Source organism: Pelecanus crispus, chromosome 7 (genome assembly GCF_030463565.1).
Source record: "Pelecanus crispus isolate bPelCri1 chromosome 7, bPelCri1.pri, whole genome shotgun sequence".
Taxonomy (NCBI): Eukaryota; Metazoa; Chordata; class Aves; order Pelecaniformes; family Pelecanidae; genus Pelecanus; species Pelecanus crispus.
In genome coordinates this window covers 50,934,260-50,945,807 of record NC_134649.1, presented here as the reverse complement: position 1 = coordinate 50,945,807, position 11,548 = coordinate 50,934,260, and positions in this window count along the sequence as shown.

Below are 11,548 nucleotides of genomic sequence, written 5' to 3'. Positions count from 1 at the left end.
TTGCTGCTGTCTTGTACTCCATTGTGTTGACTTTTAAAGCGATGGTCACACATGAAAAAATTTAATTTGAGGTTTTAAAAAAAAAAGCACATAAAACAGAGTGAAAAAATTATCATTACATCGCTTGATCTGTTGGAAGGACCATTGTGGCCGGACCCCTTTGTTTGCACGAGCTGTCGTGGCTCTGTGGGAATCCATGAGGAGAGTCCCACCTGCCGCAGAGTTGGGGCAATGTCCTCCGGTACGTAGCGCTTGCCCGCTGCCAACACACATTTTAAATTGAAAGTTTAATCAGCAGAAGTATTAATTTTGATATTAGGAATTTTTCCAGTCGACGCCTTTCTTTGTAAAGCAGCTATTTAACTTCTGATGTTAAGAAAAAAAGTCTGGGCAGAAGTAGTCCACGGCGGTAGGCATTTCAGTGTGATTGTTCCGTTTTGCCATATTCAGTGCGACTGATTGAATGCAACAGCGCATGCGGGTACTGGTATTTTAATAGGAATAACACTGCATACAGCCTTGCGAAGCGGGGATCGACCCTGCTGATGAGGGCAGAGACTGAGAACTAGCAAGGTAATCAATGTGTGAGATGAGAAAACGGAGTGTAAAACTGCATGACCACACAGAGCATGAAGCATGCAATAACTGGGGGGGAAACGCATGTTGTCTTCAAAATTTAATGCAATAATCCTGAAAAAAGCCTTTAAATCTGCCTGTTCAGTGCATGCTGTGGTTTTGGGGTTTTTTTTTGTGGTTTTGCGTAAGCGGTCTACACATTTCTTCATGCAAGGTTTCAGCTGAGAAGAAGTTTCATAATAAATTATTCTGTCCTGATTAGTTTAGACATAGCAGAAGTATTGAACAGTACCTGCCTGGAGTCGTAAACTCTGAGTAAAGGTAGCCCACACTTCTGTGCTTATTCCCAGGAGATTTGAGCTGTCTCTGTTCAAGCTTTGCAGGTGCTGCCCCCGGCTTTGCGGGGTTTCCCTGGAGCTGCCCAGCCCCATCTTGCAGACCCAGAGCTGGGTGCAGGTGTGTGAAGCAGCTGCAGAGCCACTTCCACCAGCTGGCCAAAAAGCAGCCTGTGTCCAGCATCTTGTGTCCGTCATCCTGCATCCAGCATCTTGTGTCCATCATCCAGCATCCTGCGTCCAGCATCTTGTGTCCATCATCCATTATCCTGCATCCAGCATCCTGCATCCAGCATCTTGTGTCCATCATCCATCATCCTGCATCCAGCATCCTGTATCCAGCATCCAGCATCTTGTGTCCAGCGTCCAGCATCCAGCATCCTGTATCCAGCATCCAGCATCTTGTGTCCAGCATCCAGCATCCTGCATCCAGCATCTTGTGTCCATCATCCAGCATCCTGCATCCAGCATCCTGCATCCAGCATCTTGCGTCCATCATCCATCATCCAGCATCCTGCATCCAGCATCTTGTGTCCAGCATCCAGCATCCTGCATCCTGCATCCAGCATCTTGTGTCCATCATCCATTATCCTGCATCCATCATCCAGCATCCAGCATCCTGCATCCAGCATCTTGTGTCCATCATCCAGCATCCTGCATCCAGCAGCCGTACTTGGGGCACCTGCGCCGAGCGGGGCCGTGCGCACGCGTGCACGGTGTTGGCACGTAAGCGGCAAGCTTCCCATCCCTGCCTGGGTGGTGGTGGCCAGGAGCACACACAGCCACTGTGTGTTCTTCTTGAAGGTGGTTTTTGTAACGCTGTTGTAAAATGGATAGCCAAGAAAAAGCAGTGGGGGAGCTTTTCTGCTTATATAAACGAGATGTTCCTTTGTTCCTTAAAAGCTGGCTGCAATAATTGAGTGTACCTGAGCCTTGTGGGACGCTGTCCCTCGCGCTGGCGGGTAGGGCAGGCTGGGCTGGATGCTGGCTGCGGTTTTGGCCAGGTTCTGCTCCAAATTTGAGAGGTCTCCGTCGCAGCCAGGACGGGGTGGTCGGAGCCGAGGGTGCGGCCGGCGTGCCCCTGCCGTGGACCTGCGGGGCTGGAGGTGGGCAGGGGACAGGCCAGGTCCGTGGTGCCTCGAGGCCAGCTCTCCACGGGCGGCATCTTTGCTGGCAGGATAATTAATAAATGATCGTTTGGTTTAAGGAGAGTCCGTTTTGATAGAAGAACAGATATTTTGGAATTTGAAAGCCTTACCCAGCTGCAGGAATTCAAGCTAAATCGTCACCGCTGCCTGTTGGGCGAGCCTACCACCAGTCATTTTCTGTGCAGAAGAAAGTCCGTAATCGTGGCTTTTTCACACGCCGGCAGTGGAGGAGTCGCTGCGAGCACTCTGAAGGACAGGACCTGGATCCAAAATGATTCTGACAAAATTGGTGAGTTGGCTCAAAATCAACCACCTGTAATTAAATAAAGAGAAGGACAAGTTACTGCCTTGGGGAAGGAGAAAGTAAACATATTACTGCAAGTGGGGAATAATTAGCGAGGCAGAAAAATTTGTATAAACGTAGCTGGGCTTCTGTTTCGGGGTGAAAGCTTGCTGCCCTGGTTAATTATTTGGCCCCACGGATGCATTCCTGGAGCCTGGGCTGCACAGCAGGCATTCGGTGTGAGAGAAATGGCGTAAGAGCCTCGGCAGATGGGGAGGGTATATACACACCTGCATGGGCATTTCTGGACATATGCCTACTTGCACACTCACACACACACATACATGCTTAATTACCTCGAGAAGGACTGCAGTCCCTTTCATATCACTCAGCACAGATGTTGTTGAAGTAATGATGAGCACCGAAGCTGATTCACTTTCCTTTATATATATATTACTTGTATAATTTACATATGAATAGGTATTAAAATAAGCAGACATATATTTTATTTTTGTGCTGGCTCCTCTTTCTTTACCGTAACAAGGTAAGATGTTATGCTCAAATAGAAATGCTCCTCATTTTAATGGACAAAAGCATGCTTTTTGGCTCTCCGTGTGCATGGATCGAAGCCTGCAGTACGGGGCCAGCGCTTGCACATCAGGTGCTTGGCGTTAAACGAACGGTTCATACCTGCGTGCATGGAAATATTTAGTTAACATCTGAGGTGCTGGGAGGTGATGCTCACTAATACGTCACTTTGTACCTTGGCTTTGCAGGTGCCATAAAACTTGTTACTGCTGCGCATGCGTTTTTCTGACGGCTGTTCATCAGCGCCTTGGCTGGGTCGGAAGCCGCCTCGCCCGCCTGGTGCGGCCGTGGGCAGCAGCCCCATCCCCGCGGGTGCGGCCGTGCCGTCCCGAGCTGCAGCGGCCTCGGGGGGACGGAGGCAGCGTACCGGATCTCACTCTGTTTTGCTTTTTATTTGCCCCTGTTGACAAGTGAGCATTCGGGGCAACTGAAGTAAATAGCATGAAGTTAGACAGAAGTGCAGTAAAAAACAAACAAAAAAAGTAGTAAAATTTTTATATAATCTTCCAACAGCTTGAAACTGACATCTTGGGTAAAAAACCATACGTATATTTATTTCCACCATCCAGTATTAGGCCAGCTTGTTATTCCCAGGGTCTGTGCAGGCTCCACTGATTTTTACGTGCTTTGAGGCCGTAATGGGATGGAGCGAGAAACATTTTCGCATGAACAATGTCATTCTGGAGCCATGTAGAATACCCTCAGCCAGGCGCCTTCAGTTCCTGCAAGGAAGCGCGTGGAGAGCGCCTTTATGACCCGTTGCAGGAGTTATATATGTTTGGTGTAACCCGCGTAACCCCCCACCACCCTCGCTCTCTCCCCGGGGGGAATGCCCTGCGTGCCTCCAGCCTGGCAGGGCCAGCCTGGCTGCGGAGGGACGCAGGGGCGGTTTGGCCCTGGGCTGTGACACACGGTGCCGTCGGCACCCTCCTGCACCGCACCGCTCGGGGCTGTGCAGCACAGCAGTGCCTGAGCGACTGTCGGGGCTCAGCCCCGGGCACAGCTCAGCACCACGCAGCCATCGCTCACTGCCCCTGCCCCCATGGGATGGGGGAGAGAATCGGAGGAGTGAGAGGGAGACACACTCCTGGGCTGAGATAAGAACAGGTTAATCATTGAAATAAAGTAACAAAGTAATGATAATAATAACAATATAATAATAATAGCAATAGCAATATCCAAAGCAAGTGATGCCCAATGCAATTGCTCCCCACCCGCCCACCGATGCCCAGCCAGTTCCCAGCAGCGATCGCTGCTCCCCGGCCAACCCCCCCAGTTTCTGTACTGCCCATGACGCCGTATGGTATGGAATGGCCCTTGGGGCAGTTGGGATCAACTCTCCTGGCTGTGCCCCCTCCCAGCTCCTTGTGCCCCTGGCAGAGCATGGGAAGCTGAAAAGTCCTTGCCTGGCATAAGCAGCACTGAGCAACAACTAAACCATCAGCGTGTTATCAGCATTCTTCTCCTGCTAAATCCAAACCGCAGCGCTGTGCCTGCTACTGGGAAGAAAATGAACTCTATCCCAGCCGAAACCAGGACAGCGACCCAGTGCACCCACTGCTCCCCGCGGCCCCCATCCCTCCCTGCCCACGACAGGTACCCCCGCGCGCGGCACGGCGAAGATGGGAGCGTGTGGGTTTCCCTGTAGCACCCACGGACGTCTGCCTTGTGAAGGTCTGCTGCGGCCAAAGACTTTCTGGATTATAGGATCAGCCTGGATTACAGGATCAGCGTGATCCATAGCCCGCTCTCGTTTCAATAGGTTTAAGCTCGTTGGTTTGAAGGCAGCATTGCAGCCGTACCCCGGGGGCATGGGGCCCTGGAGCAGGAGGTGGCATCCCTCGGCGTTTCTTGGCACCAAGCGAAAATCCAGAGGCTCTGGTGTGGATTTTCACTCGCGGTGCTGCAGTAGTAGCGGTAATGATTATGGAAATCGGTGCTGGTTCAATGCCAAGGAATTTAGGCTGTTTTTCAAGACTTTATCTCCAAAAGTTGAATGGGCATGACTGGGGCTTCTGCGCAGGTATATGCAGAAGACCATGGGAGCAGAGGCTGACAGTTTTCAATAGGTAGAGGGTTTCTTTGAAGGAAATGGTTTGAATGCCGTGAACCTTACAGCAACATGATGCAAAAGGGTCTTAATGCTGAGTTCTCTGAGTAAGTTCAGTGTTCCTAGATAAAAAAAAAAAGGAGGGGAAAAGAAGAAATGGTCTTGATATGTGGCATGAACTCATGCAAATTCTCTTTTTCTACTGCGAATGCTTTCCAAAGCTTGAGACTGCAGCATCCAAGCTGTTCTTCCCTTCTTTTGCCTGTGTGCAAGCCAGCTTTTCTGGCTCTTTTTTCCCTGCCAGCAATGCTTTGATGATCTAGTTTCCAAAACAACAGCTATCGGAACAGGTCCGTGCAGAGCCCCAACAACAAGCAGGTTTGTGTGCTAGAGCAGCAATGCTTCAAATGACAATGGGCTTCAGCTGTATTTTTCCATGAGTTTATTTACTGCAGTGAATCTGAGGGCTAGTTTTTGGGTTTGTTTTTTGTTTTTTTTAACTAGTGAAAAGAAATACCACGGCCAAGAGCATGGCTTAGGCAGCCAGGTGATGTAACTGGTGGTATGACATTACCTAAGAGCGTAACAGTATTTTACCTGTGTCTTAAAACGATGTGTAGCAGTGTGTTACGTTACCACTAACCAGCGAACTCATTAACACAGTGAATTTTGAATAACTGTTTGGGACCAAATAATTTTGTGCATCACTTGTATTTCCATGTTTTGCCTCCAAAGAGTTGTTGACAAGTATGGTACGTTTACAATTTTTACTCCCAGCGTGTATTCCTCTGAAATTCAGTATTGGTATAGCTACCAACACAGCTATATATATGGTATAGCGCGATGGATAGCTACGTAGGAATTTTATATCATACTTGGGGATTTACTCATATGCACATTTAAGAAACACAGGCGAACGCTCATAATTTTCTCTACCCTTAGTGTATTCCCAAGCCTTATCTAAAGTCCATGACATTCAGCAGCTTTTTATTGAAGCACTAAGATGCTTTTCCCAAGGAGGTGTGTGCATGGGACTGCACATCTCTGTATTTTTAGTGAATTTACCAAAGTTGGGCTTCTTGCAGACTGAGTGCAGGAGGTGAGGACTAGGAAAAAAATTTAGGATAAAGAAAATTTCCCATGCAAAAGCAGCCAGATAAAATATCCTGGCTTTCTAGCTTGCAATGCCTGCTATGGGCCGCATCCATACATGAGAGTTCATGAGCGGCTGCAACTCCATCTGTAAAACAGTGGCCTGGACTTGAAGTTTTGCCAGACCTCTTGTATCATGGGGACTGTAAAGTTGGGATTCGAGAGAGCTACTGGAAAAACAGCTATTTCAGATGCAGCAGTAAACTGAAATGCAATTAAATTTAGCTTTATGTAGCGTTTGTGCTTTTGATTATTCCAAAGCATGTATTTTTAAAATAAAAATGTTTCCAGCTCTATGGCATCATTGAATTTTTAAAGCTGGAAGGAGCTGGGGGTGACTCAGAAAACCCTTTCATTCTCACAAGATTCTTTGCTTTAAGATCACGTGTGTTTGTTTTTTAACTGTGGGGCAGCCGTGGCTTTGCCTGAATAAGGAGCGAGGGGCTGCGAGCATCTCCCGCTGCTGCGGGGCCAGCGCCCGGGGAACGGCACCGGGAGCTGGGTCTTGTCCCGAGCCCCCGGCGTCCCGTTCGGCATAGGTGGGACATTTTGCTACGGCCGTTCCCTTCGCTCTCTTCCCACTACAGACAAAGGGAGCAGCAATTAAAACCTTACGGCTGGATCCTTCCATCTGACCATGACTAGACCCCGGCCGTGAGCATTCAAAGCCCACGGAGAGCGTCCGTGGGGCTCAGCTCCAGCCGTGGGGTGCGGGGCAGCTTCCCAGCGCAGCAACGACCCTGTTGTCAGCAAGTGCCTCTTTACCGAGCCCCTCGTGGGATTTTATGCTTGGTAATTTGCATGAGAAAACTGACGTATGGATAGGACGATGAAATCTTGTATCTGACTCTCACGCCTCTGTGAAGGGAAACCCCCAGCAGTGGTGTCTGCCAGCAATACAGATTCCAGCTCCAAAACCAAAACTGTTCCTGCACGCACAGATACGCAGCAGGCGACATCCCCACACAATTAACAGTAAAGCACTTTAATTTCACACAGTGACGGCGTTATTGTCTTCGCGGGTCCGGAGGCTGAGCTTGCTGGCCGGCTCCGCGAGCCGCAGCCGCCCGCGGTGGGCCTGATCCAGGCACCCTTCCCCCTCTGCGCAGGCACCTTCGTGGGCTGCGTCCGCAGGTGCTGGCTGCGCGGCGCAGAGCTGCTGCTTGGTGCCGTCGTTATTTGCTCAAATTAACCTTTACAGGCGCAACGAAGTGAACTCCTATGGCAGCTGGCAGTCGCAGGGTGAGTTTACTTTGACTGGACTTAGTGGTTTTGAGAACTGGTTGGAAATTTTCCTTTAACAGAAACTGAGAAAAAGAAAATAAGCAAGGGAAGGTTGAAAAAAAAAAAAAAAAGCCTGAGTTTTCTGCTTCTTGCATCTCTTGGTCCCTGTGCCCCAAGTGCGATTTGAAGATCACCCTCAGCAGCTGCGCTCATCGCCCATGCACCACGCAGGGCTGGGTGCTGCACGGGGCCGGCGGCACTGGGGAGCTCCGGGAAGGTCAGGAAGGGGTAAGGTTTGCTTGATGGGAACCTGGACAAGCTGCCGCGCCTCCTGCGCAGGCTTGGGCTGGAAGGGAGGGCTCAAAGCTGGGCAGTTTCCGCGCGGGGTGTGGAAGCGGCAGCCCCAGGGCGCTCTGCTGCAGGCTGGAGCACTGCCTGCGGGCAGCGATGGCTGGGCTGCCCCAGGAGCTTGGACCTGTGCTCCTGGAGCTGCCGAAACGCTTGTTTGTTGGTTTAGCAAAGCAGTAATTTCCTCTCAGAGCCTTGCCCTGGCACTCATCAGTTAGCACTGGGAGGCTGTCAAAGGCTAATGGCCAACACCAGAGCCACGCAGCGGTGAACGTGAGGATGCCTGCGCAGGCAGCCCACGGCGGGGGAGCAGGCGCCCGCTCGGGGGTTGCTTTGGGGTCTTTTTTACTTTTTATCAAAGCATTAGTGCTGTATGGGCGGCGATGTCTCCTGCGAGCCCAGGCGGCAAGCATGCACATGTCCCAGAGCTGGCTCAAGCCATTTCGCAGTTTTTGGGTCTGGGATGAAAGAAGCCGGGCAGATCCCGCTGGGAGCTGGGCTGGGAACGCTGTGGGAGGGGGATTTCTGGGACCGCTCGATCCTTGCAGCCTGCCTGTCCACGCTGCCGATCCCCGGGGCGGAGGCACGGGGGTGAAGCCCAGCGCCCGGAGCCCGTCGTCAGGCACGGACCTGACCGAAGCCGGTGGGGACCGGGACAACTTCCATCCCTGCCGGGTCCCCGTGCAAATGAAGAGGCAGCCCAGGGCTGGCAGCCCGCGGCGGCGCAGGAACCTGCTACTGAATTTGTTTTCAGCCAAAGAGGTTTCTTTTTATTTCTCCCCTTCCGTGAATCTTTCAGGCTTACTAACGCAAACCTGTCAGCTGCCAAAGTGTGACAGACAAAACCCAGGGTCATAGATGAGCAAATGCATGGACGAGCTGGGTGTTGCATAAGTGATGAGGTCAATGCCAAACCCCAGTGAACGATTTCTGTCTCCAAGCTGCCCAGGAGGGAAGCAAAACTTGGTGTGGATGGGGATGCTGCCAGTCCTGGTTTCCCTGGGCACGTCCTCACAGCTGGGCAGCGGGAGCACTTTGGCTGTCTTGGCAAGCGGCGAACCAGCTGAAGCTGCACACAAAGCTCTGACTGAAGCTTGTCCAGCCACAAATCCAAGGGACGTGGCTGCTGGGGAGGTCGCAGGCTGGGTAGGAGACGGGCGAGGAAAGCGATGGCCGTGGGGAGCTGCCTGTACGCTGAGAGCAGTGCGGGGCCAGGGGCCACCCCACCACGGCCCCTGGGTGCACGTGTGAGGCACACAGCAGCATCTGCGCCTCTTGAAATTCGGCCCCCTCGTTGGATGGGGAGGGGCAACAACGCAGCCCCCTTTCGTGAGAATGCAGATGCTCCCTCTCGCTGCTCTCGCTGCGGGGCTTGGCCGTGTCTCGCGTAAGCGGCCCCTCTCCCCGCCGCAGCGGCAGCGCGCCCGGCCGGGCTCCACCGCCAGCAAGGCAGGGGAGGGCTCTGCCTCTGCAAGCGGGACGTGAGCAAAGAGCCCAGACCCTAGCCAAGACGCTTCAAGTAAAACTGATGAAAACCTTCCACGACTTAGCTTTTTAAATCCAAAGTTCAGTCCTCAAGGCGTATGATCCTTCACATCGACAGCGAGCGGCTCGCTCAGCCGCTCCGGCGCTTCTGAGTCGGAGCAGACAGAGCGTTAGGAAACGCAGCCCTGGGAACAGTTTGGCATTGGCAAGGGGACAACCAGAACGAATCCTAGGAGGGCTCTTTCACAGCTTAGCGTTTATGAGTCACTGTTGAAATAAAATGTGTTCTGCAATTACACACCACTCTTTGAGGGGTTCGGCTGCCGCACGTCTAAGCCATGCAGTTGGCGTAAGGCTCTTTCCTGTGTTAGAAGCAGTTTGGTTCTAGTCTGTGAAGAAATTGATGCCTCTGTAGCTACGAACGATGCCTCATCTGAGGGCAAAGAGGAACAGCGGCTGCTCTGCCTACCTGAGGTGAGCATCCCACCAGCGCTGCCGTCCCAGCTGGGTCCCGAAACACTTACCATCTCTCCATGCCCTGCAAGATGCTAAAGGAGCCACGCAGAAGCCAAGGGCAAACCTCTCCTTGACTCCAGTGGAGCCAGGATTTCACCCTCGGTCATCTCCTCCTACAGAACTCTCATGAAAAAGGCAGAACAATGAAAAAAAAAAAGCATTGCACATGGTGAGCTGTTATCCTCAGCGATTCCCACAGCCATTTTATTGCCTGAAGGAGGAAGAACGTGAACCCTGGAGGGAAGAACTTGCCAAAGTATTTAACATTTTTACATCTTGCACGGAGCTAAAGGTTCCCAAAAATCTTTAAAAATAACTGCGGAGATGTTTATTCAAGGCCTAAGGCTAGGCCAAGTGGAGTTTGAGATGTGGCTTTCAGGGGAAGGCAGCAGAGGGGAGTGAGCACCAGCCTGCTGCCTTCGGCTTGGAGCTGGGGGGCTGCAGTGGCCCGGCCGGGCGGGTTCCTGCGGGAGCCACCGTTTTGGTTAGAAGGCCCGGGAGCGACGTGGGGGCTGCTGCCGCCGGGCTTGGGGAGGGGGAGCTGAGGTGGGTAGGCGAGCGGAGAAATGTGCTGCTGAGCTGATGGCACTGATGGCAAACCATGCCAAACATAGCCACCTTTTCTTTTATAGAAATGCTTTAATGATACTCTAAAAAGGAAAAAAAGGGTTCTTGGTGGTTGTTTTACCTGCCAAGTAACAAAAGTGCGAGCGTCCTAGCTGGATGGGGCTGTGCTGGTGGGTACCGTGGGAGCTTTGCTGAGAGCACCCGTGACCGGCAGCTCCGGCAGCTGAAATCCAGCTCCTCGGAGGCACTGGAAATGCCCAGGGCAGACTGGTCACCTACCCCTCGGTGAGTAGAGCCCTGTGCTCAGAAAGGCCTTCCTCATCATTGTCTGACATTCTCTCACAGCGACTGTCAGACAGAAAGAGCATTTAGCCTGCTGCTGCAGACGGCCGAGCGGCCAGGGCTCCTTGCCAGGGTCTCGCTGCGGGTCTCCACACCGGTACGCCAGGAAAATCGCCTCTCGCCTCATCATGCTGCACCTGCCTGGGTGTTTTCTGCTCTTCCCAGCCCTCAGAGACCCGGCCGGGAGCCTGCAGCCACCGGAGCCTCAGGGCTGGGCTTGAGGGGATGTCGTGGTTCAGCCCCAGCAGCAGCTCAGCACCACGCAGCCATCGCTCACTGCCCCTGCCCCGAGGGGATGGGGGAGAGAATCGGAGGAGTGAGAGGGAGAAACACTCCTGGGCTGAGATAAGAGCAGTTTAATCATTGAAATAAAATAAAGGAAAATAGTGCTAGTAATGATAACAATATAATAATAATAGTAATAACAATATCCAAAGCAAGTGATGCCCAATGCAATTGCTCCCCACCCGCCGACCGATGCCCAGCCAGTTCCCAGCAGCGATCGCTGCTCCCCGGCCAACCCCCCCAGTTTCCATACTGCCCATGACGCCGTATGGTATGGAATGGCCCTTGGGGCAGTTGGGATCAACTCTCCTGGCTGTGCCCCCTCCCAGCTTCTTGTGCCCCTGGCAGAGCATGGGAAGCTGAAAAGTCCTTGCCTGGCATAAGCAGTGCTGAGCAACAACCAAACCATCAGCGTGTTATCAGCGTTATTCTCACCCCAAATCCAAACCGCAGCACTACACCAGCTGCTAGGAAGAAAATGAACTCTGTCCCAGCCGAACCAGGACAGGGGAGGCGAGCCCGGCGCCGGTGCTCCCCAGCCCGCCGCGGGGGTCTGCAGGGGACAGGGCAGGCGGGGGAGGCGGTGGCCGGCGGGCTTCGGGCCAGCGTGGGAGGCTGGTGGCCATCGGGGGCGGCTGGTGGCCATCGG